Genomic DNA, 24,928 nt, shown 5'->3' with positions numbered 1-24,928 from the left:
TAACCAATGTGCACACCAATTCAAAAATATCTTGTGTCTCTACGGCCGATGGAACTTTTCTCAAAATAAATGGTATTGGAATTCTTGATTCTAAAAATGTTCAAAATTTTCTTGTTCCAAAAGTTAGAATAGTTCCTAAATTAAATATTAACCTCTTTTCCGTTTCTCAAATAGCCGACCATGGATGTGAAATATCTTTCTCATCCCAAGGGTGCTTTATGCAGGATCTCCGGTCCGGGAAGCGGATTGGGCAAGGTCATAGGAAGGGAGACCTTTATTTTATGGATAATATAATACTTCCAAATACCTCATTTTGTACTTATGTCAAAGACAAAAATATTGAAACTTGGCATAAAAGGCTTGGACATCCAAGTTACTCTAAAATGTATCTTTTTTCTTTTGGAAACAAGTTTTGTAAAGAAAAAAATATCAATTACAAAGATTGCAATTTTAGAAAAATGAAGTCTACTCCTTTTCCTATTAGAACTTTTGTGACAACAAGACCTTTTGAATTGGTGCATTCCGATGTATGAGGACCATCTCCGGTTCTATCCAAAGGTGGTTATTCGTATTATGTTACTTTTATTGATGATTATACTAGATATGTATGGATTTATTTTCTTAACTTTAAATCGGAAGTTTTTAACTTCTTCAAAGAATTTCATGCAAAAGTTCAAAATCAATTTTAAAGTCAAATATTCATTCTTAGACCCGATTCGGGTGGAGAGTACTTATCAAATTATTTTCAATCATATCTAAAACAATATGGCATTTGTAATAAAAAATCTTGCCCAAGAACTCCTCAACAAAACGATCTAGCGGAACGAAAACATAGACATATTTTAGAAACCACTAGATCTTTACTCATTTCTAAAAATATTGCTAAAAGTTTTTGGGCGGAAGACGTGTTAACCTCCACCTATTTAATCAATAGGATGCCATCTTCAAAATTGAACAATATCTCGCCTTATGAAAAACTTTTCAATATGACACCCGACTACAATCGTCTTCGTATTTTTTGGTGTAAATGCTTTGTTCTTTTACATAAGAGAGATAAATTGTCACCTAAAGCAATAGAATGTGTATTTTTAGGATATGGTGAAAATCAAAAGGGCTATAGATGCTTTGACTATAAGAACAATAAATTATTTGTGTCCAAAGATGTGACCTTTTTAGAAGATGAAAATGGATTTTAAATTTTGGAAAAACCAAATGAAATTGATTATATATTTATCAATGATCTTTTAGAAGACTAAAATGATGACCTTTTGAGTCATTCGGAATTTTTAGAAAATATTCATGATAATGGTGTATCACCAACAAATGGTGACAATCTTCAAGTATACACTCGGCATGAGGAAGCACAACCTATTAGTGCTTTAGAAAAATTCTTGCAGCTTAATGAACCCCTAGAAGAAACCTCCCTTAGGCGTTCTTCTAGAGAATCAATTCCACCTAATAGGTTTGTCTCATATGAAACTCTCTCACCTAAATATAGAGCTTGTCTAATTGCCTTGCATTCTTACTATGAACCTTCCCACTATAATCAAGCAAAAAATATTCCTCATTGGGTTGAAGCAATGAAAGTTGAAATAGATGCTTTAAATAAAGCTAAAACTTGGGAAATAGTTCACCTTTCTCCAAATAAAAAAGCTATAGGATGTCGATGGGTCTGCAAAGTCAAAACAAAAAGTGATGGTTCCCTAGAACGTTATAAAGCTAGATTAGTTGCTAAGGGATATTCACAAGAATATGACATCGATTATGAGGAGAATTTTGCCCCCGTGGCTCGCATGACAAGCGTTAGAACTCTAATAGCGGTAGCATCATCTAAGAAATGGCCTATATTTCAATTAGATGTTAAAAATGCCTCTTAATGGTCAGTTGAATGAAGAAGTATATATGAACCCTCCGCCGGGAATTAATGTTAACCAAGGTCAAACTCTTCGGTTATTAAAAGCTTTATATGGTCTTAAACAAGCCCCTAAGGCTTGGTATGATAAATTTAGTGCTATCATGTTAAAATTGGGATTTCGTTCATGTTATACTGACACTGCTATTTTTGTTAAACATGCAGGTAATAGTATCATCATCCTTCTGCTTTATGTTGATGATATGATCATCACTGGCAATGATGAAAGTGGTATTCTTAATGTTAAAAATATGTTAAAACATAACTTTGATATGTCTGATCTGGGTTTTCTCAGGTACTTTCTTGGTATAGAAGTAGCATACTCCCCTCGAGGGTATATATTGTCACAGATGAAGCTTGCTGCAGACATATGTTCCAAATCTGGGATTTCAGATGACAAAAAGGTGGAGACTCCCGAGGTTATCAATGCTAAACTTTGACTGGAGGATGGAGTTCTGCTGGATGATCATATGCCCTACAGGCAACTCATTGGCTCCCTCACCTATCTGACTATCACCAGGCCAGATATTGCTCATGTTGTGCACTCTGCAAGCCAATTTCAGCATGCTCCTACATCTTTGCATATGAGTGTTGTGCTCCGGATCATTCGATACATCAAAAATACTTTGACTAAAGGGCTTTTTCTATCCTCACTCTCTTCCTTAGACTTACTGGCTTATACTAATGCTGACTGGGGAGGAAACCCAAATGATCGAATCTCATCTACTGGCTTTTGTGTTTTCCTAGGAGATTCGCTAATTGCTTGGAGGTGCAAGAAACAACAAAAAGTCTCATTGTCTTCTACTGAAGCAGAATACAGGGCTATGGAAACTACTACAATGGAGCTTGTGTGGCTTCGAAGTCTTCTTCAAGACATGGGAGTCGAAATTACCGGTGCTTCGAAGCTTTATTGCGACAACAAAAGTGCCATCTACATTGCCAGCAACCACACTTTTCATGAGAGGACTAAGCATATTGAAATGGACTGTCACTATGTACGTGATGAATATCTTCGTGGGACAGTTACACTGCCATATGTCACTTCAGAATATCAACTTGTAGATTTCTTTACCAAAGCCCTGCCTACTCCTCGCTTCTTGTTCCTTCTTGGCAAACTTTTGGTCATTTCCCTGTAAAGTTTGAGGGGGGTGTTAAGACATATGTAATAATATATAATAATACATCTATATATATATATATAAATATAGATGTATTTACCATAATACCCGATAGGGGTATTATGGTCTTTTCACAAGTACCCAATAGGGGTACTTGTTTTATTTCTTTTATTTTGCTGTTTTTTGTTTTTTGTTTTTTAAATGTATTTTGGGATACCGAAAAGGGGCCCCGCAATGGAGTCGTTGGGGCCCCCAACGATCACAATTGTGATCGTTGGGGGCCCCAACGACTCTATTGGGAGCCCCCTTTGGTCTCCCTTCTCTTATAAATAGGGGGAACCCCCCTTGTATTTTGTATGGCTCTTAGAGAGCTCCTCTTCAATAAAAGAAATATTCTTTTATGTGTGTAGCCTTATTATAAGGCCCTTCGTATATCCCTTGTTGGATTTTCTCTCTTGTGCTTGTTTCATTTGTCCGTGTGTGACATTGTGAATGCTTTGGCATTCTTGAATTCTTCAGCATACTTCATTACACTTAAATCTAAGATAGTCAAGGAAAAAGAAACCAATAGAATTGAATTACAAAAGGATAACAATATGATTGCACCACTGTTTGCTAAATGCACTCTGCCTGCACATGCCAAATTTATGAAGCAATATACACTATGTTTCTAGGCATCTTAAATGTGAAAATGATTTTTTAAGGGAAAAAAACTAATAGAAAATGGCAATATAGTTGCAACATTGTTAGTTCAAAGATTCCAAACCCACACAAGCATGTCACAATTATTAGAGAAGAAAACAAAACATTCCAATGATAAGACTAATATAATATAAGAAAACAAATATTATAAAGCTTTTAGCAGCTAGAATTTAGATTCATAGTTTCAAACCGAAAAAGTTATATATAGTGATCCTGATTAGCTGTGACCAATTAGTTCTCACCAACATAAAAGTTTTGATTGGATGACAGCAAATTAGGACTCAAGACACTTTGATATCTTCAAAGCCTTTTGCAAGTTCTTCATACTCAATATATGTCCAATACTTCCCAGCAATGCTGGAGTGTTTACAATATGTGACTCCCATATCCCATCTCATGCATAAAAAAAAGATCTCCGTGTTCATGAAATGTATTGATGAAGAGGAAAAACACAAGTCTGATGCTGTGTTGTAGAAAAATTGAGCACAATCAAATAAAAGCAACAGCCACCACATCCAGTATTGCATAAAAAATGCAAGTAATTTGAGAAGCCAACGTTTCAAATATTATTTCAATTCACTGTGTTCAAATTGTACTTTAAAAACATTATCAACCCCCATCAGTACATCTGGTTATTTGTTGCAACCTATCTCACCACCATTCTCTAGCTTCTAAAGGTATCATCAGTGAACGTGCCTCTGCTAGCTAGAAAGGTACAATCTTCAATCAAAAAATTCAAGTTCATAGGGTAGAAATATTCTATAGATACCAAACATGTCCTTATTGGAGAACAAATAGACTATTTAAAGACAAAGTTTTCTGCAAGCTGCTTGAAGGTAATTATGCTTAATTTAAGTGCTTCAGTTACATCTTATTTGGTTTCCTCTGCATCTTACATAAGACGAGCCTGAAACCCCAGTGTTAAAAATGGGGGTACCTTTATCATCATGGAAAGTTTAGAAGGCATAGCTTTGCTTACCATGAATTCTTGGCGCCAACCAAACAAAAGAAGGAACCTTTCTGTCATTAACTGAAAAAAATGATTTAAATATGGGGACTCGTTCCTCCACGTAGGATATAGCAAACTAATATAATATAGGAAAAGCAGAAGCACATCTCCACCTTCCTTGACAACAATGGTCACTATCATGAATTGGAAGTTTAAATTTCTCAATGCATCGATCTTTATTTTCATAGTTCTTGTGGTAATTGCATTGTTTAGTTTTCCCTTTATCCACTGGGGCAGCAGTGGTAAAGCATAACTTTTGGGCAGGTTCCCTTATCAAGTAATTCACAGTTATAATATGACTTTTTTCATAAATTGGTTTCAATATATGATGGATTTGATGGTGAATCTTGATTCCATTTAGTATTGTTGTGTTGCCAAAATGAGCATACGAGATTCTCTGTCTTATGATGCAACTAGATTGTGTCGTTGGTACTGCTCCAGTCGATTATTGTCTCTTTTGTTTGAAAGTAACTCCTTCCATAAGTAATTCAATGAATGCTTTGTGTTACATCGATTGTGCACTTAATATGGATGCATATTTATGGTACTTAAGTTTGGAAAATCTAAATATTAACAAAATGAAAATAATACTTCACATGAGATTGTTACCATCATTTAAAGATATAGAATTTAAAAAATGTGAACCATGCATATTAGAAAAAATGGCGAGCCAGTCATTTTCAAAAGGTAGCAAGGCATATGACTTACTAGTTCTAGTACATACAGATATATAGAGACTCTTAACAGTAGAAAGACATAAAAATAAATAACATTTTATCACATTCATAGATGACTATTTCAAGTATGGATACATTTACTTAATCGCTAGAAATTTTGAAACTCTAAAAAAAATTAAGGTATATAAACATAAAGTTGAAGGATTATTAAAAAAAAAAGTCAAGTTATTAGATCTGATAGAGGAGGTGAATCTAACTTTGATGAATTCAAGACCTTTCGCAGTGATATAACATAATTCCTTATACAATTATGCATTATACACCTCAATAAAGTGTACCAAAAAGAAGAAATAGAACCCTAATGAATATGGCAAGATCCATGTCGGCACATGCAAATCTTTTCAAGAAATTATGAGAAGCAACAAGCACTGTCATATATATTCTAAATAAGGTTTCTTCTAAGGTCATAAAACTTACACCACATGAGTTATGGGCTGACCTGAAGTCAGACTTGAGTCATCTGCGTATGTGCTGATTTTTAGTCACACGAAAGACAAGTTAGGTAGAAAGACTATCATGTGCATCTTTATGAGATACTCAAAGGAATCAAAATGATATAAGACTATAATCTTGAGAAAGGATTTATAGAAAGCAGATAAATGAAATTCCTAAAAAGCAAAAAAAATAATTTTGATCTTAAAAACGATAGTGTCCTTGATATCATAAATGACTTTGGAGTATCTACTAAAGAGTTAAAGCATGATGATTCAGTTGTGAGTGATGAACAAATTTCACAACTAGTAGCCGGATAGAAAAGAGCAAGAACTCTCTTATCTTATTTAAATGATTATTATATGTTCTTGAGCGAGAAATTATGTTATTTTATAGACTTAAACTCTTGATAACTTGAGTTTTGATGGTGCGGTTGAGAACTAACTACTTTGCCTAAAGGAATCTGGAAAATTGGTAGTAAATGTGTTCTAAAAAAAAACTCAAGGCAACTAAAACTATTGATATGTTCAAGGCAAGATTAGTTGCAAAAAATGATATTCTCAACGAAAAGAGATCGATTATTAATAAGTTTACTCTCAGACAGCCAAATTGGCCTATATTCGTATTATTTTGGCATTTGAAGCTTATTTCGATATTTACCAATTTTAAATAGATATAAAAAACAGTATTTTTGAATGGTGAATTAAATACAATTATTTTCATGCAACAACTATAAGGTTTTGAAATTTCATGTCAAGAGCATAAAGTATACAAATTGAATAAATCCTTTTATGGACTTAAGCAGTCACCAAGACAACGGTAGTTGACATTTCATAATGTTATAACTAAGTTGGGTAATGAGGAAATAATTTAGATCACTATGTATATGCCAAGAATAATGAAAGTAAGTTTACTATATTATCTCTCTATATTGAAGACATGTTAATTACAAAAAAATGAAATAAATATGATAAAGAAGACCAAGTCATGGTTAAGTTCTTGATTTGAACTAAAGGATATGGGTGAAGCCTCATATATCCTTTGAAATAAAATACAAAACATCAAACAACAACAACAACTACAACTACGCCTTCATCCCAAAACAATTGGGGTTGGCGATATGAACCAAAAAAAAAAACCATTCTGGGTCTCCCATATGAATCCTTCTCCTCTAATCATTTATATCCAATGCCATGTCCTCGACGAGGTTCAAAGCATTCATATCCTTTCCTATCATCTCCATCCAAGTCTTCCTAGGCCAATCCTGACCTCTTTTAACTAATATATTTTCTCATTTCTCCATCCTTTTAACTGGAGCATCATTAGGCCTCCGCTGAATATGTCCAAACCACCGTAAACGATTCTCTCTCATCTTATTTTCAATGAGTGCAATGCCTACCTTCTTATGTATTTTCTCGTTCGAAATCTTAGCTTTTATTGTATTTCCACACATCCATCTAAGCATACGCATCTCAACTACACTCATTTTTTGAATATGATGTTGCTTGGCAGCCCAACATTCTATATCATATAGTAAAGCGGGCCTAATAATCGTCCTATAAAACTTTTCCTTCAACCGCAATGGCATTCTACGACCACACAACACTCTAGTTGCACTTTTCCATTTCATTCACTCAACCTTTAGCCTATGATTTACATCTCCATCAATTTCTCCATACTTTTGAATGATAGATATCAAATATTTGAAACAATCATCCACCGGTATTTCTTGCTCACCAAGCTTCACTACACTCTCATCACTACTTTGTTGCTTACTAAACTGACTTTTCATATATTTTGTCTTACTCTTGCTCAACTTAAAGCCTCTTACTTCCAAAGTCTGTCTCCATAATTCTAACTTAGCATTAACCCGAGCTCTAGACTCATCCATCAAAATAATATCATCAGCAAACAACATACACCACGGCACATTTTCTTGAATTGATCTCGTAAGTTCATCCATCACTATAGCAAATAGTAAAGGGCTTAAAGAAGATTCTTGATGTAACCCAACCGTTATAGGAAAATTGGTTGTCACCCTTCCACAAGTGCGGACATTGGTTATTACTCCTTCGTACATATCTTTAATTATACTAATGTACTTGAGAGAAACACCTTTATTCATCATTGTCCACCAAAGAACGTTCCTAGGTACTCTATTGTATGCCTTCTCCAAATCAATAAAAACCATATGCAAATCTTTGTTCCTCTCTCTATTTCTCTCAATAAGTTGTCTAAGAAGATGTATAGCTTCCATAGTTGATCTTTCAGGCATAAAACCAAATTGATTCTCCAATATCATTACAACCTTCTTCAACCTAGAATCAATCACCCTGTCCCAAAGTTTCATAGTATGACTCATGAGTTTTATACCACGATAGTTTATGCAATCTTATATATCACCCTTATTCTTATATAGAGGCACCAAAGTACTCTTCCTCCACTCATTAGCATCTTATTTGTAAGCCAAATCTTGTTAAAAAGATTTGTCAACAATTTTTAACCTTTTTCTTCCAAGCATTTCCAAGCCTCGATAGGTATACCATCTGGGCCAACTGCCCTTCTTGATTTTATTTTCTTCAAAGCCTCTGCAATTTATTTCTTTTGAATCTTGCGCATGAAGTCACGATTCATCTCATGAAAAGGAATGAAGAAGTCTCCAAGATCATGACCATGACTTCCATTAAATAGCTTATCAAAATAATCTTTCTATCTCTCCTTAATCTCCTCATCTTTGACTAAAACCCTTTGCATTTCATCTTTGATACATGTAACCTTACCCAAATCCTTCGATTTCATATCTCTTATCTTTGCAAGACTATAAATATCCTTCTCGCCTTCTTTGGTATCCAACTTGTCATAAACCTCCTTATATATCTTATCATTCGGATTTCGAACTATTTTTTTAACTTCCTTTTTTGCTATCATATATTTCTCCAAATTCTCATTATCATGACTCTAACTTAGATTTCTATAACACTCTCTTTCAACCTTAATAGCTAAATTGACATCCTTGTTCCACCATGATGTATCCTTACCTAGCGGTGCACTGCCTTTAGACTCACCCAATACCACTTTAGCTACCTTTCTGATGCCACCCGCTATCTTATTCTACATTGATTCTGAATCCTCCTCGAAATACCAATGAGCTTCCTTAACTACCTGCTCTACAAACATTTCTTGTTTAGCTCCTTTCAGTGCCCACCACTTGAATTAAAATACAAAGAAATAAAAAAATTAGATTGCTATGTCGAAGTCAATAGAAATATCTTGACCACATTCTAAAAATACATATATACTAGAAAATGTCAAGGCAAAAGGTACTCTTGTAACAAAGGGTCTAAAACTTAGTAACAATGATTGTCCAAAAGTCGAGCAAGAAAAGTTTGATGTTATTATGCTCAAGGCAATTGAAAAACTATCGTATGCAATGCCTTGCACTAAACATGATTTAAGCCTTGTTGCAAGTCTAGTGATTAGATATCAAAGCAATATTGGCTTCTCTCACTAGGAATAAGTGATTTTTTTTTTCGATATCTAAAGATAACTAACAAACTCAAGCTTTGTTGTCAGTCAAATAGACTAAAACTTGTGCATTGTCCAGATGCTAACTTTGTTAGAGATATAGATGAAGCAAAGTCCACTGCTAGTTATGTATTTATGTTAAGAGTTGTGTAATTGCATAGTCATGCAAAAAACAAAGGTGTGTGGAACATGCCTAGGATGCTGAGTATATTGGCTGTAATATGAAAGTCATTTTTGTTGTGTAGATAAATTGCTTCCTAAATGATTTGAAATTGGATATTTCATGAAATCCATTCCATATTTATTTTGACAATAAAATTGCTATAAGATTGATTCAAACAAGAGCATATAGCTCTAAAAGTAAGCATATAGAAGTTAAATACCAATATATTCATGATATACTTATTAAAAAACAACAACAATTGATTATGTTCCTTTCGGTGACATGATAGTAAATTCGTTAACTAAGGCAATCACTAAAGATGTTTTTATTAGACATGTGAGTCATATGAGACTCAAGTATGTTTAAGTGGAGAGTGAATAAGTTCACATAGACTATATGAAAAAAACATCACTCAAAAGTGTACATGCAAAGTTCTTGTTGAGAACAAGCTCGAAAACACAAGATGTGTATGCAAAGTTCTTGCTGTGAACAAACATGAAAACACATGATATCTCTTATGGGCAAGTGAGAAAGGTAGTGGCCATAAAAGGATCGTTGAGAGGCCACCCTAATAGTCACTCTCTCTGAGATAGTTATAATTGTTCATACATGTAACAATTAATGATAAACACAATTAAATTAAATTAATCAAATAATTAACTTACACTAAGATACATTTATATGCATGAATATGAAGAGATATGTCTCTTGTGCTTAAGGGATTTCTCCTAAAGATGTATCCAAAAATCAATCCCTTGAAGGTTTACAAAAAAGACTCTCTGAAGCTAGGATTGTATGATATAATCATATATAAAACAAGATAGTGTAAAGACATTAAGTTCTCTAAGTTTAAAGAGAATTATTGTACAATGTAAAAGAGTTGTAAAAGCTTAACCATCCTTGGTGATTCTGAGTGTAACAATCCACACTTTAGCTCACCAAATATGCGCTTTCACATGAGCAATTCCCTACAAGCCTTGCAAAAAATTTGACCGACCATTTTGACTAGAAAATGGTCGGGTTGGTGTCACCTAGCAAAGAGAGATACCATCTAAGCAGTTGGTTGGCCAAAAAAATGCCCAATCATGCTGAAACATTAAAAAAGAGAGAAAAAAACAAATAAAGCATGGTCGATCATTTTTCAGTTGAAAAATGGTCAGAATGATGTCATCGTTCTTAGGTGGCTAGCCAAAAAAATGGTTGGCCATGCTAAAAAACAATAAAACTTTTAAAAAATGACCAAATTCCTACCATTTCTACTTAGTCATCAGCAAGAGAATGGCTGGCTGTTGTGTGGTACCAATCCAGCCATTTTTGTCTTGTGGTTTGCCATAAATAACGGGACCCCATGATGGGTAGGGGGAGAGGTAAGAGAAAAATTAGAGAAATGGAGTGGAGGACAACCCTTATAAAACAAAACTTGCCCACAAACCTGGTCCACCAAAACCTGGTTTGGTGGCCGCCAAACAACTTGGGTTGTCAACGAGCCAGATACAAATAAAAAAAGATAAAACTGAATCTGATCTGACCTAATTGGATTTGGATTCGAAATCAGATGGAAAAGGTTAAAATCTGGACTAGCTTGAAATCTAACATTTACACTTATCGTTTCAGGTTTTAGTCAGGTTTCATAGCAAAATTCAATATCGAACCCAAAACCGATTTCTAATCAGATTTGAATTTGTCTACTGAATCCTACTTATCTGTTTCTAATTTGGGTCAAATGTTAGGTTGCATCTGAAAGTGTTGTAGGATTGAGGCAATGAGCACTAGAGGGGGGTGAATAGTGCTTTTAAATAACGTTTTTAGAATCTTGAAGGATTTTGAAATTCACACAGCAATCACACAAAGAATACAAGATTTTATCCTGGTTTTGTCTTTTTGACCTACATCTAGTCCCCATGAAAACCTGCTTGAGATTTTCACTATCAATCTTGTGTAATCACAAGAATATACAGATCAAATCCAATCCCACATTCAGTAACAATCCTACTGAAAGCAAACACCTTTTTTAAACTAAGGGGTTATTTTTTCTTTTACAAAGAAAAAGAAATAAACAACTTACAATCAACCTACGATCACTTCTTATGAATGCAGATGAAATGCAATTACTTCTGAGGTTGTTGAAATACTTAACTCACGAATTCACTATCTCACGAAAGAATTTGAGTGAAAATATCAAGTGAGTGAGAAAATGAATACTTGAATGAATAGGAGTGAAAAGAAAAGAATTTTATCATTGTAATTCAATATAATTTGATATAATTCGATGTTTTTGAGTGTGAAATGCACTCAAATTTATAGTGGAAACATCTCATACGTTTAGGGTATGAAGGGGTGTCAAAACAGTCACTTTTGAACGATCAATTCGTTTGAAAAATGAAAAGATACATTTTAAAAGTTACAAAAAACAACAATATTAGTCGACTAGAACAGTAGTTAGTCGACTGAAATCAAATATTAGCAGACTGATAGTTATCGTTAGTCGACTACTGTGTTTAGCAGAACCGTTTTAAAATATAGAGTTTGAAACTTAGTCGATTAAAGAAAAGTTAGTCGACTGATGAAATCATTAGTCGACTGGAAAACCTTTCAGTCGACTGCTGCTAAATTTGCCAGAAATCAAATATTTTGTCCAGACGACTAAGAGTCGATTAGTCGACTAATTCAAAAAAATGATGTTTTTTGCTTTGAAAAATTGGCGCAAAAAAGTTGATCGACTGATGAGTCTGTTGGTCGACTAATAAACATAAAAAAATAAGTTAGTTGTTTTCTAAAGCGATTTTCATGAAGGGTTCTTTTAAAATAGTTTTTAACGCCTTTTTAGATGAAATGCAGTTGAAATATGCACTCTAAGTAAGGCTCTTACAAGAATCTAAGACATTTAATAAAATTTATATTTGCACATTTGTTTTCAAAGATTCTTCATTGAATTCTTGAATTCTTGTCATCTTTCTCCATTGCCTTAGCTGAAATGCAGTTGATTTACTTGTTCATCATCAAAATCTAGTTCTAAAAATGTCATATATGGCTTTGTTGTTGTAACAATCTCTCTCTTTTTTATGATGACAAACTAGTCAAAGATGGAGCATTTAGATGCATAAATGAAGATTTTACGCTCCATATCAATATGCTGCAAAACATAAGAAGTTAGCACAATCAAAGCATAAATATTACTTATTGATTGTTTTGCATTTTCATCATTATTTTATGCATTTCTATTTCATTTTCATGAAATTGGTATCAAGTTCTTATGCAATTTTCAATGCTTTCTCATGCAATTTTCATGTTTGTCTTCTTCTCCCCCTTTGTCATAATCAAAAGGAGTAAGTGCAGTCATAGTAAAATGCAAATTCAAGTTCAAAATATTACAACCCCAAAATTATCAAAGTTCAAGAAAAGAAATGTTGTTGTATCAAAGCAATAACAGTAAACAAAGTTCAAGAGAAATGTTGCTTGATCATCTACTTGAGTTCAATAATATAAAAGGGGATTTCTGAGTAGGCTAAGCAAAAATCCATGTCGCCCTTTGCCTGATGGTGTAGATGAAAGGGAACCTTGTGTGAAGGTTGTTTTCTGACGAGGCATGGTCGTCAAGAATCAAAATGAAATGGATGAACCTATTGAAGAGAAGCAGTGCCGCAGGGAGTGACTAATCGATGAGGTCACCGGGAGGAATAGGGAGGAGACATTATGGATGACGGCTCTCCAACGCTGCAAAAGATGTTGTCTGACACGTGAATGATAATAGATGTTGCTGGTGCAGAGAAATGGTCGTCCAACATCGCAAACATAAGCTGTTGTAGAAGCACTCTATCGCGACAAGAAGGTTCCAATGAGGAAGAGGAGTGCGACCGGCAAGGGATTGAATCTCTTAGGGTTTGTAGAAGACGGACAGGAATGGCAGAGGAGAGGGAGTGTGTTCGACTTCTGGAGAGGGGAAAAACACACAACCGTGTTTTTAAAAAAGAAAAATGACTTCCCTTTTTAAACAAAACCAAGGGGTATCAGGTCCCTTCCTTTTAAAATTTAAATGAAAGTTATCAATCGACTAATCGATTTTCATTGTTGACTAAAAAGTTCAATTTTGATATTTTTTAAAAGACAAAAAGTTCTAAAACAAATTTATAAATCTAATAATGAGCAAATGCCTAGCTCTCTCCTAATTCTCATAAAATCTTCTTTTTCAAGTGGTTTTGTGAAGATATCGGCATGTTGTGCATTTGTGGGTATAAAATTTAACAAAATATCACCTTCTAACACATGATCTCGCAAGAAATGATATCTTACTTCAATATGCTTAGTTCTTGAGTGCTAAATAGGATTTTTTGAGAGATTTATAGCACTAGTGTTATTACAATAAATAGTTGTCCTGGAGTATTTCAAACTAAAATCTTTTAAGGTTTGTTTTATCTATAGCACTTGTGAACATGTTAAACTAGCCGCTATATATGTCACTTCAATTGTCGAGAGTGACACTGAATTTTGCTTTTTACTAAACCAAGAGACTAAGGAATGTCCTAAGAAGTGACAAGTTCTACTAGTACTCTTGCGATCAGATTTGATTCCAGCAAAATATGTATCACTATATGAAATTAAATCGAAAGAAGATAATTTCGGGTAAAACAATCCAAAGTCAAAAGTACCTTTTAAGTATCAAAAAATTTGTTTTACTGCAATTAAGTGAGATTCCTTCGGATTAGCTTGAAATCTATCACACATACAAACACTAAACATTATATCAGGTCGACTAGCAGTTAAGTATAATAGAGATCCAATCATACCTCTATAGAGTTTAGTATCTACAGTATTACCATTTTTATCTTTGTCGAGAGAGGTAGTTGTGTGCATAGGATTTCTTCTTGATTTCGATGAGTCCATGCTAAATCTCTTAAGAAGTTCTTTTGTATACTTAGCCTAGTTGATGAAGATTCGTTCTTCAACTTGCTTTATTTGAAGTCCAAAGAAGTAGTTTAATTCACCTATCAAGCTCATCTCAAACTCTTCCTGCATAGCTTTAGCAAATTCGTTACAAAGAGAATCATTAGTAGAACCAAATATTATATCATCAATGTAAATTTGCACAATAAGAATATCTAAATTAAGATTTTTAATAAATAAAGTGGAGTCTACCCCACCAATAGAAAAACGAGATTGTTCTAAAAAATTTTATAGTCTTTCATACCACATTTTTTGTGTTTGTTTGATTCCGTACAAAAACTCTTTCTAATTTGTAGACTTTTTCTGGATATTTCTCATTTTCAAAGCGTGGAGGGAGATCTACATAAACGATTTCATTGATGTATCCATTTAAGAATGCACTCCTAACATCAATTTGATATAACTTAAAATTCATGTTGCTAGCAAAAGCAAACATCATTCGAATTGACTCTAATCGAGCCATTGGTGCATAGGTTTCATCAAAATCTATGCCTTCTTCTTTATTATAACCTTGTGCTACTAGCCTTGCTTTGTTTTGAATGACTTCGCCATTTCCGTCCAACTTATTTTGGAAGACCCATCATGTTCCAATTGTCGAATGATCCTTTGATCTATCAACTAGAACTCATACATCATTCTTTGCAAATTAGTTAAGTTATTTAGACATGCCTAAAAACCAAAATTCATTATCACAAGTCCCGTTGATATTCTTTGGTTCTATTTTTGATATGCAAGCAATATTTGCAATATATTTTTCCAATTGCCTCCTAGTTTAGACACCACTTTTTATTTCTCCAATAATTTTCTCATGTGGATGATTAAAAACTACTTTCCAAACCGGTGGAAGAAGAATATTTTCTTGAGAAATGCTTTCTATCAAAGGTTCTTCTTGAAGTATGACTTCTTCTTCTTCGCTTAGAGGTATAATTTGCTCACTATTCTCATCAAATGCAACATGTAAAGATTTTTCAATGCAAGATGTTCTTTTATTAAAAACACGATAAGCTTTGCTTCGAGAAGAATATCCAAAAAATATTATTTCATCTGATTTTGAATCAAACTTATCAAGAATATCTTTGGTATTTAACAAGAAGTATTTACTACAAAAAAATTTGAAATATGAGATCTTTGGTATACGATCATAATATAATTCAAAACATGTTTTATCTAAGAATGGTCGAATAAGAACACAGTTTAAAACATAATATGTTATATTTACTGCTTCTACCCAAAAGTATTTTGGTAAATTTTTATCTTGAAGCATGGTTCTAGCACATGCATGTAAAGTTCTATTCTTTCTTTTAACAACTCCATTCTGTAGAGCTGCTCTAAGAAAAGCAAAGTTGTGAGATATACCATGTAAATCACAAAACTTTAGAAAAGATTCATTTTAAAATTCACCACCATGATCACTACGAATGGTAATAATAGATGTAGATTTTTTATTTGTAATTTTTCTACAAAGTTTAAAAAATTCAGAAAAAATATCATTTTTGTTTTTTAGAAAATTCACCCAAGTAAATCGAGAATAATCATCTACTATAACAAAAACATACTTGCTATCATTCAAACTTTGAATTCTAGATTGTCCAAATAGATCTAAATGTAAAAGTTCAAGACGACGCTTTGTTGAAATTATATCATTTGCTTTGAAAGAACTCTTAGTTTATTTACCCATTTGGAAAGCATCACATAAGTGATTCTTCTTATATGGTATTTTAGGTAGGCCTCTAACAAGATTATTCTTGGATAACTTATAAATTAATTTAAAGTTAATATGTTCAAGTGTCTTATGCCATAACCATTGAATTTCATTTGAAGCGATAAAACATTTTTCATTAAAAGTGTGTAACTCATTTAGATAAAGTTCATATACATTATTCATTCTTTTACCTTTCAAAATGATCTTTTTATAATGAAAAATAAGAAATTAAGCATAAATCATGTTCAAAAGAAACGAGAAAACCTTTATCACATAATTGACTAATAGATAATAAATTATGCATTAAACCATCTACTAAAAGAACATTTTCTATCAAGAGAAATTTTGGATTACCAATGTTACCAATATCAATTACTTTTCCCTTGTTATTGTCACCAAAGGTGACGGTTCTTCCATCCTTACTTTGGAGGGTGAAAAATAACTTCGGCCTTTTAGTCATATGTTTGGAACAACCGCTATCCAAGACCGATTTGCTCATTATTTTGTGTACACACAACAAAATTGGAAGACAAAGTATTTGACCCTTTTTATTTTTAGGTCTATGCGAGTTAGTCTTAGGATCCCATATCCATTTGCATTTTTGTTTTTTTTTAGAATAAATATTCTTTGTATAAAAGATTTATCATTTATTGAATAATCATGTTTAGGCTTATAAGCTTTATAAGTACCATGATTAAATGCATTTTTATTATGACTAAAAATTTGAGTTTTTTGAACCAATGATTGATAATTTTGACTTTGATTCTTTACCAAATAATTTGGTCTATTTTGAGTATTAAAGAAAGTATATCCCAATCTAGTTTTATTAACCGAACATCTTTAGGAACCAACAAGTCTTTCTATATTTTCTTGGCCATTAGTGAATTTGGTCACTATGGAAAGAAGATCATTTAATTTTTCTTTTAGGCTTGATATCTCTTCTTGTAAGATATTAGATCTAATTCCAATTTCTTTTATCTCAGATGCTTGATAAGAGTTTTTGTTCTTGAGATCTTCTATCTCTTGAAGTAACACTTAGTTTTGAGAGTAAATAGTTGAATTTTCAGTTTTTAACTCTTTATTTTTAGAACTTAGACTCTTAAATTTAACATACAAATCATTAAATGCTTTTAATAAATCATCATACTCATATTGACTTACCGAGTCTTCTTATGCTACAAAGCAGATGTTGACGACTTCTTCATTTGATTCTTCATCGTCGGAGGAATCACTTTCATCTCAACTTGCTTGAAACACCCTTTTCTTCGTGAATTGGTATTTAGTCTTGATTTTGAGAAGAGGACAATCTTTCTTGATGTGTCCTGCCTTTTTTGTAATTAAAGCACTTGACTTCATTAGGATTGAAAGAATCAATTTTCTTTACCTGCTTTTGAAATATTCTCTTTTTGATGAATCTTTTGAATTGCCTATTAATGTGGGCAATATCTTCATTTTCTTTTAAATCTTTAGAGTCAGAAGTGACCTTGAAAGCAAGTGATTTCTTCTTTAGTTCTTCTTCTTATCTATCATGAAGTTGGACTTCATATGCCATTAAGTTGCCAACCAAATCTTCAGGAGAAAGGGTGTTTAAATAATTTGCTTCCTCTATTGCTATGGTTTTTCTGTCCCATTCAAAAGTTAAACACCTTAGGATTTTTCTAACTGAATCTACTTGCGACTATCCTTTTTTAAGGAATTTTAGAGTGTTAGTAATATCAATCATTCTTGTTACCATATCTGATATGAACTCATTTTGTTTTATTTTAAACAATTCAAATTTATTAACTAAAGAAGCAATCTTATATTCTTTTGCCTTTGACATACCTTCATGAGTAACGAGAAGAGTATGTCAAATTTCATTTGTTGTAGAACATTAAGAGATGCGATTGAACTCTAACTTTTCAACAAAACAATATAGCGCACTCATAGCTTTGGTGTAGAGTGAAGTAGTCTTCTTTGCTTCATCGGTCCATAGGATGAAACCAATTGATGGTGCTTGGTACTTTTTTGAAACAACTATCTAAATTTCGAGATCCATAGATTATAAGAAAATTGTCATTCTTACTTTCTAATAGCCATAATTTGTCCTGTCAAGAATAGGAGGACAAACTGAGGAGCATCCTTCTTTGTGCTGAGAAGACGATGTTGTTGTCATGTTAGAAATTGTAAAATCATGATATCACAAACCTCACTCTGATACCAAATGAAAGTGTTGTAGGATCGAGGCAACGCGTACTACAGGGGGTGAATAGTGCTTTTAAATAACGTCTTTGGAATTTTGAAAAATTTTAAAATTCACACAACAACCACATAAAGAACACAATATTTTATTCGGGTTCGGTCTTTCTGACTTACATCCAGTCTCCAAGCAAAACTCGCTTGAAATTTCTACTAGTAATCACAAGAAAATATAAATCAAATTTGATCCCACATTCAGTAACAACCCTATTGAAAGCAAACACCTCCTTTAAACCAAAAGCTCTTTTTCCTTTTAAAGAGAAAAAAAAAACTTATAATCAACCTACGAGCCTTTCTTATGAATGCAAATGAAATGCAATTGGCTTCTCAGGTTGTTAAAATACTCAACTTAAGAATTCACTATCTAAAAAAAAAATTAAGTGAAAAACTAAAGTGAAAATATCAAGTGAGTGAGAAAATGAATATTTAAATGAATATGAGTGAAAAGCAAAGAATTTGTTCTTTGTAATTCAATATAATTTGATGTAATCCAATGTTTTTGAGTGTGGAATGCACTCATATTTATAGTTGAAACATCTCATACGTTGAGGGTATAAAGGGGTGTCAAAACAGTCACTTTTGCCATCAATGATACTATCTTAACATGTGAATCTCAATTGTCGTTTACGATTGTTAGTCACAAGTTTACACTTTTTGACAATCTTTTATTGGTTAAAAGGTCTTAACTTTCACGATTGAGATTTCAAAATCATAGGTCATACTTTTTTTTTTTATATTTGTATAGCTTGTGATTCTCAAGTGATTGATCAACCCCAAAGATGCGCTGGTTATATGTCCCCGCCTCAGACGGTTGTTAGCTATAGTGCATGTTCGGGGGTCCCAATGAGCTCCACGTATGTAAGCACGTGTGACTCGTATCCCCATGTTTGTGAGCATTAGTTAGCGTTAGAGTCTGGTGCAGTTGCAAAGACTTAAGTACCCTTTCCACCATTGGTGTGATAAAACGATGATTCTAGAAAATGAGCGGTTGTAAAGACTTAAGTACCCGATAGATGATTATTTAAGACCCAGTCCCTGCACTGTAGGATTATCCGAGAAAGGAATCCTCCCTGACGAAGGCCACAAACATCAACCATCTCTCTCTCCCTTCTCCTTCTGCTTCTGTGCATATCCAGCAAACGATCCTACACTGCTCCATTAAGCACCAACTGAAAAGCACACTGATTGTAGCATGGTTCAACTTGATGAGTTGTGGAGTTTGATTCAGAGTTTTTGCCTTTACAGGAGGGGGGTTCGGGGGCTCCCCCCCAATGCGAGTCCGACTGTGCGATCAGCGGGCGGGGGTCCAGGGGGGGTTTCCCCTGGCAGGGGGTCGTAGGGGGTAGCGCCCCCCCTCAGAGAAATTTTTTTGGGCCTTATATAAATTCTTTTTGTTTTCTTTTCCTCTTGTGATTGTCGAAAAAGAGCAATAAAGTATTTTGTTTGATCGTTCTTGTTTATTGTTTCATTTGGTTGTTTCTTGCTGGCATTTTTTGTAACACCCTTTCCCGTGATTTTCTATTTTTTTTTTCGCTATGCAATTTTCGTAAATCACTACTCGATTTAACGAATTTTTGTTTTTTTTTTCTACGTGATTTTCGTAAATCGCTACTCGATTTAGCAATTTCCCATTTTTTTGCTATGCGGTTTTCATAAATTGCTACTCGATATAGTGATTTACGAAAATCGCATAGCAAATTGCCATTTATTTTTTTCGCTACGCAGTTTTCATAGATTGCTACTCGATTTAGCGATTTGCCATTTTTTCGCTACACGTTTTTTATAAATCGCTACTCGATATAGCAATTTACGAAAATCGTGTAGCGATTTGTCATTTTTTTACTACGTGATTTTCATGAATCGCTACTCGATTTAGTGATTTGCCTTTTTTTTCCTACGCGATTTTCCTAAATCGTTGCTGTGTGTAAATCTTAAATTGGGATGCCGAACTCCACCCCCTTGAGCACGATCTTCGCCGTGACCAGGCTATGGTCGCCAGCCATCCCGATGGCAGTCTTGAGGTTCATGATAAGGAAGTTGAAGAGGAACATGTCATTCTCGACGTTGGCGGAGAGGTGGGTCCTGTCGAAGAGCACGGTGCCAGAGGTCAAGATGAAGACCTTGGAGTGCCAGAACCTGATGAATGCCCGCCAACACTTGAGGGTGCAAACGCCCGTGTTGAGCAACGTCAGGGTGGCCTGTAAGGTATAGCCCTAATCGGAAGTATTGCCGACGTAGAGGTAGACAGATTGTACTTTAAAAGACTCTGTTGTAGGTGTACTGGAGGAAGATTCCATTGTAGGTGTCCCTCGAAGGTGACAGAAAGGCCGCCGTTGTCGGTTGTCCGCTGAACGAGGGCAACATTTCAGCCACTGCTAGCAAAAAGAGGACTACGTTCACCATCGGATCACCAATTCTTTGCCTCCTTTAATTTCTTCTTTAGAGAGAGAGGGTTTTACAATATTTCACGAAGAAAGAAGAAGAAAAAGATGATGAAAAGTTCAAACAGAAAAGAAAGATAGAGCGTTTCATGTTTGTTTCGCTGTTTGGACTTTGAAGAGTTAACATCATCCTTGACTTTCTGGATAGATGATCTGTTTGTCCTTTTTTTGAATCATCATTTCTCTTTTTTTGAATGGCCATTTTTGTCATTTTCTCGACCCGTCATTTCATGGCGAGAATAGCAAGAAAGGGTACTTAAGTCTTTGCAATCTCACCAGACTCCGATGCTAAGTGATGCTGACACACACGGAAATATGAAACCTATGTGCTTATATACGTGGCACTCATTCGGACCTCCGAACACACGCTGAACAATACATCTTCGGAGGAGAACACACAACACCCTCTCACCCTAAAGGGGTTTGGTGTAGTGAGATGGGACTTAAGATGGTTGAGGTCCAAATCCCATGGGTGTCACCCCTTGCTCAAGCCGGAGCATGGGGACTCATTGAGGGCAATGGGTAGTGTAATAGCCTGTTATTTTTTTTTGCGTCCAACTCGTATCAGACACGTGGTGGGGTTGGTTCGCTGTGTCGAGCCCAGATTCGGGGCCGAACCGGACCCGAGCCTGACCCGGACCCGGGTTCTCGAAGCCTCGAGAACCTGCATCTTTTAAACGATGCAGGCGTCTCGGGCGAGGGTCCAAAACCCTCACCCCTTGTCTCTCCTCTGCTCCGTCTCTTTCACGTTGCCGCCGGCGACCAACTCTGTCAGGCACCTCCCGCCTTTTGCCTCCCCGTTGCCCGCGATCTCAGCCGGCGATCAACGCAGACGGCAACGCATTGCTCCTCCTGCCTGACTATCGGTTGCGCCAGAGACCCCGACGTCGGCGACTCACCGCCTTCATCCCGGGTGTTGCAGCCTCCGACGACCGGGCCTCCGACCACCACCTTTCTGCTCTTGTCGGCGATTGAAGCCGACAGCGGCCTCCGAGCATCGTCGACTCTCCTGTCTCCGGCCACCTACGACATCGCAGCCAACCTCCTGACTGGCGGTCGGCTGCGCCAGAACCCTGGCGCTGGAAAAGTCGATGCCTCTTCCACTCAGCTTCTCCTTTCTTTCTTTGGCTCCTCCCGTTTCCCCTGGTCGATGACCTGCTGCTTTAGCCTCTGGCCACCTGACGTCTACAGCTGCCGGCGGCCGGCAACAGCATCGTCGCTGCTCCCTCTGAGTCTTCTCGGCAACCTCAGCCATCAGTGACCACAACTGTTTGTCAGCGTTTGCGAGCGACCCTCGACTCCTCTCTTCACCGGCCTCCTGACGTCGGTGAATCCGAGAGATCCTTCTTTGTCGTTTGCTCTCCTCTGTGTTTGCGTTCCGGCATCGCTCATCGGTGACTTCTCTCGTTGTCGTGGTCTCCCGAGGTATAAACCCCTTCTCCCTTCTTTTTCTCCTTTGTGAGGAGTCGGTCGATAGGGGGACTGAGCCCCCTGTCATCTACGCTTGTCGGCAGGGGGTTCCGTTCCTCCTGTCCTTGCTAGGTCGGCAGGGGGGCTCCGCTTTCCCCCTGCCCTTATTGTGCCGACAGGGGGCTCGGTCCCCCAGCCATTCACTTTGCCTGCAGGGGGCTCTGTCCCCTTTCCATTCCTTTTGTCGGTAGGGGGCTCCGTCCCCCTGTCATTTGCCTTGTCAACAGGGGGTTCCTTCCCCCCTGTCCCTTTTGTGCTTTTGGGCAGGGGGTGAGGCTCCCCTTGCTCTTGTTGTCCCAGCAGGGGGCGGAGCCCCCCCTTGCTCTCTTGTTCCCTCTCGGCAAGGGGTTCTGTCCCCCTGCCTCCTGCGTTTTGCCTGCAGGGAGCGAGCCCCCCCCTGCCTCCTTTGGTTTTCCAGCGGGGGGTGAAGCCCCCTTGTCTTCTTTATGTTTTCGAGCAGGGGGCTTGCCCCCTACGCTGTGCTTGTCTCCTCCCCTCATCAGAGGCGACGCCCCTGTCCTAGATCATGTTCTGACAGGGGGTGTTCCCCCCTATCTTGTTATGGCATGCCTCGTTGCGGCAGTTGTGGCGGGGAGCCTATGCTCCCTCTCCTGCCTTTGTGCTGGCAGACAGGGAGCTCCTGCTCCATGTCTCTGCTGTTGCTGCCAAGCAGGGCTGAGGCCTCTATCTCTGGCACCCTTGTCTGCAGGATGCAGAGTTCCCGTCTGCAGACGGGAGGCCTTGCTGCCTCTTTGCAGGGAGCTGAGCTCCCTGCCTATTCTCGTGTTTGGGGTCCGGTACCACTGCAGGTCTTTCCGGACCCGCTTCTCGTTTATATTACAACATATACTAACGTTCTAAGCATCACAGGTTGAACAGTGGATCCAGCTCGCCTTCGTGGCTCGAGCTTGCGCTTACCTACGTTGCTGGCGTACGAGGACCTGCAACCCCTTAAGGTAAAGGATTTTTGCGTGAAAGGACAATGAACGAATAAATGCTAAAATAGGGAAAGATAACTAAAAGAGAATGATATATGTATACGTATGTCTTTACTTTCAAGGACGCGGTTTCACGATTCTTGTCATCTTTACTTTTTCGCACTTTCTTTTTTGTTGCCGCTGCGCTATATGTGCCTAGGCCTTCCATTCCTGTCTTTACATTTTTTGTCTTTTAACTCAAGGGCGCAGTTTCGCGATCCTTGTCCTCTTTACTTTCTCGTACTTTACTTTCCTGTTGCCTCGCGTTTTGCGCCATGACATTTACTTGTATATGTCATCCTTGTTTTCCAGGATGCAATCCTGGTCCTCCTTTATGTTCTCACACTTTACTTTCTTGCATTTACTTGTTGCCTCGCGCTTTATGCGCCATGACCTTGCTACTTGCTTTACTCTTCGAACTTTACTTTCCTATTGCTGTGATGCTGGCTGTCACACTTACTTTTGTATGTGTTCGTCTTTACCTGACTGTCGCACTTCGTGTATATGCTTCGCTCATGCATGTATTCTTATCTCGGTCGTATGCTTCTTTACTTGTTTACGCTTATTGTTTAATTGAGGTGCAACCCCATGCCTCGTGAGTCGTCCTTTACACTTGCATAGTCAGTATAAGATCTCATACCTCACGAGTTGCTTACGTAGTTGCCTGCTTGTGTGTTTCGATGATCGATGTATGATCTCCTACCTCGTGTGTAGCTCTAGCGTTCTACCCTCGCGGTGCAGCTTCGCTCATCGAGTTTTGGCCCTCGATTTGCCATTGTATTAGTATGTGCACAGGTTTTTTCCTTGTCAGCTTGCACTTTCTGAGTGCAGCTTCGAGTGTATAGTGTATATCGTTTCACTTGTCTTAAAGGTCACAACACACACTTATGCACTTCGGTTTTCCAAAGATGATGGTCTTAGGTGCGAACCTATTTTCAAGGATGTATAGCTTTGTAAAGCAGGGATAGCAGCTGAATCTCTCAAATCGGTGTATTCGAGAAAGAGGTGTGTTACAACCTCAGTTCGCCTATCTGATACGACTCAGATACCCTTGTTTAGGAGCTTGTGCATGAGTAGGACAAGAACCCTATTGAGGTACTTGCGCCATTGCTAGATCGGCGTTACATCACCTCTGATGCGAGACCTAGTTTCTAGGCTTTCTGGTCAAACCACGATAGTTGACGCTCTTCTTTTTCTCACGAGATTATTATTGGATTTTTTATGAGGAATCTGTGCTCCTTCTTTTGTAGTCGTACTCTTAGTCATGTACGATATGTTTGGACTACGAAGAGCAGGCTGAGGGGTATATAGTAACCTATAAACGTGTATTGACACATTAAGCTAAATCCTGTTATGTTGATATTCGCCTAATAGGCAGAATGCTTGCGATTGTCTAAAGGACCCGAGCACGATAAGTTGGAACTCGAATGAGTTCACTGTAGACTTCTGTAAAGCAGATGCGTTGAGGGATTTCTTGCGAGAGATCCTTACCTCTCTCATCGTGGTTGTACTTTTGAACAGCTACGTTGCGTACTACGATGAGTAGGATGAGAGGTTTATG

The 24,928-nt window shown here is 36.6% G+C and overlaps 1 protein-coding gene across 7 annotated transcripts in view; it reads left to right on the top strand.

Moving 5' to 3' along the window:
- Nucleotides 1-21,648: 21,648 nt before the first annotated feature.
- Nucleotides 21,649-24,928, top strand: part of LOC149821761 (polyribonucleotide nucleotidyltransferase 2, mitochondrial-like) — a 122,372-nt gene continuing 119,092 nt past the window's right edge. For 3 of the 7 annotated variants that reach the window (XM_089980110.1, XM_089980108.1, XM_089980109.1), the window contains exons 1-2: nucleotides 21,652-22,345; nucleotides 23,261-23,346. The gene's annotated coding sequence lies outside the window, so the exon portion shown is untranslated. Of the gene's footprint in view, nucleotides 22,346-23,260; nucleotides 23,347-24,928 lie in introns of all 7 variants that reach the window. The other 4 variants (XM_089980103.1, XM_089980104.1, XM_089980105.1 and 1 more) reach the window with 2 other exon arrangements.

This window comes from Nuphar pumila, chromosome 11 (assembly GCF_984573655.1).
Source record: "Nuphar pumila chromosome 11, dmNupPumi1.hap1.1, whole genome shotgun sequence".
Lineage (NCBI taxonomy): Eukaryota > Viridiplantae > Streptophyta > Magnoliopsida > Nymphaeales > Nymphaeaceae > Nuphar > Nuphar pumila.
The sequence above is the reverse complement of the archived record's forward strand: the minus strand, read 5'-3'. Positions and strand labels throughout refer to the sequence as shown.